Source organism: Sorex fumeus, unplaced genomic scaffold, assembly GCF_029834395.1.
Source record: "Sorex fumeus unplaced genomic scaffold, SorFum_2.1 ptg000099l, whole genome shotgun sequence".
Classification (NCBI taxonomy): domain Eukaryota; kingdom Metazoa; phylum Chordata; class Mammalia; order Eulipotyphla; family Soricidae; genus Sorex; species Sorex fumeus.
The window spans coordinates 2,234,410-2,236,732 of record NW_026606156.1 but is presented as its reverse complement, the minus strand read 5'-3'; the positions used below and the strand labels follow the sequence as shown (position 1 = coordinate 2,236,732).

Sequence of the window (2,323 nt, the reverse complement as noted above, 5' to 3'; positions counted from 1 at the left end):
ACTTTGATTAGATTCATTGTTTCAACAAAACATGCACCATTATTATTTAGACTTTACACCCCCAAATCAGACCTGCTGAAAAGGCATTGTGAAATAATTTGTTTTCTACAGCTGGTCACAAGAACCAAATGATGTCACGTGGCCACGATAGCGGCTGCGCAATTTTGGATTTCTGATATTTTACTAATTAAGTCTGGAAGTATTTCTGCCGAGAGTCAGATAATTATCAGATTGGTTTCTGTGACTCTGGAGCCATGGCCGTGCTAGAGAGCTGCTCGTGGGGGCAAACTCGTGTCCTCGGTAGGGCGTGAAGGACGAGGTTGTTACTGTTTTTGGCATATCGAATACACCATGGTAGCTTGCCAGGCTCTGCCAATTTCAATTAGAAAACTATTAATACAACACTCACTATAAGTCATCCAATCAATCACTGTCCTCCCGTTGTTCATTGATTTGCTTGAGCAGGCCCAGTAACGTCTCCAATATGAGAGTTGTTGTTACTGTGTTTGGCATATTGAATACATCACGGGTAGCTTGCCAGGCCCTGCCGTGCGGGTGAGATACTCTCGGTAGCTTGCCAGGCTCTCCAAGAAGGGGGAGGAATCGAATTCGGTTGGCCATGTTGGCTGCATGCAAGGCAAACGCCCTACTGCTGTGCTATCACTCCTATCAGGGTGGCACCGTGGCTTAGTTGGTTAAAGTGCCTGTCTAGTAAACAGGAGATCCTGTGTTCAAATCCCAGCGGTGCTTCAACCGAGCACCTGTGCTCACTCACTGTAAGTGTACTTGTTTATTTTTAAAACTGTTAAAATGTTCATATTTTATGCTCACTGTCTCCTGAAGTTTGTGTGCAAATGTCATGAAACTCATGAAATAGCTATATCTAAAATGAAGTACCATATACGAGGGCAGAGTTAAATTGCATATGCCTCTAAATTATTGAGTAACTTTTTAGGCCTTCTGGATAGCAGATATGTGAAAATATCTATTCCCTCACCTTCATGGTGCATGCCGATTTTTGTTAAGAACAATAATATTTTACAAAGTGATTTTTCTATTCATGTTCTAGATTACTGTTTATGCCTCTTTTAATATGCCTGACAATACTGGGAAATAACTTTATTTCTATAATGTATTTTAACAACAGGACACACTCAGATCAACTGACTTAGGTGACCTATTAGTCTTTGTCATACATTATGAAATTAAATTGTACTATGTTAACTAATAGTATGCAATATGAATACAGTATGGGTTCTAAGTATATATTTTGAACCAAGTAATGAAAAGTAACTTTCCAGAGAGAAAGCTGATAGGACTTGATAAATGATTTTACATAGAAAGGAAATAAAGAGAGGAATTATCACATATCTGGAGAGTTCTGGATAAAGGCATCAAAAGTAGATGAGATATTAAGCAGGATATTGGTTGTAGCATGAGGAGGAAAACAGAGGGAGGGATAAAGAGGGAAGGAAGAAAGGCAGAGGAAAGAGGAGGGAGAGATAGGGAGAGATAGAAAAAAGGCGAAGGAGAGGTGAATGGAGGAGAGGAAGAGGGAGAGAGGGATAGGAAGAAAAATAGACAGAAAAGCTGAAAATCACCCTCTACACATTGGTCCACTTCTATTTTCTCATCTGAAGACTTCCCTGCAGGTGCCCTAAGCCCACAGTTTCCACAACAGCCTTTCAAATCTTGACCTCCAGGAATCAATGTGGTCAGGTAAGCCTACCGCACGTCTGCTGTGGTCTTTGAAGCATCTCTGTGAACTTTACTCAAAACCCAGATTCCAGTGGAAGGTGGCAGAGTCAACTGTTTGCAGAGAAGAAAATGAAGCCTCACAACATCAAACCATTGGAAACAAATTCAACACTAGCAAAAGTTTGGAAAAGTCCAAATGAAGAAAAATATATTATTTTTGGACAAATACCAGGCATAATTTTTATAAAACAGAATATATAGCCACTTGGTCACTTGTATCACTTGGCATCCCATTGATCATCTATTTGCTCGAGCAGGCACCAGTAATGTCTCCATTTGTCCCTGTCACTTACTAGTGTAGCCCAATGGCATCTGCTTTCTCCAGGAACATGAAGAGCCTCAAACCATTGTTTCAGGGTTTTGACAAAGAATTGTTACCATCTCCTAGGTGGGCAGTCACACATTCTTTTGACATCTGTGGAGTCCAGTTGGTAACAGCTCTAATCCAGCAGTCATCTCTAAATTACATTATGTGTCCAGCCCATCTGATTTTTGACACCTTGGCAAACGAGACAGCATCCCTGATCTTCGATCATTGACAGAGGTCAGAACTCCGGATTCCTTC

General features: G+C 40.9%; 1 non-coding gene across 1 annotated transcript; it reads left to right on the top strand.

Annotated features, from left to right (window-relative positions):
* Positions 1-676: 676 nt before the first annotated feature.
* On the top strand, positions 677-750 carry TRNAT-AGU (transfer RNA threonine (anticodon AGU)). The gene has a single exon. It is a non-coding gene; the product is annotated as a tRNA-Thr (tRNA).
* Positions 751-2,323: the final 1,573 nt, after the last annotated feature.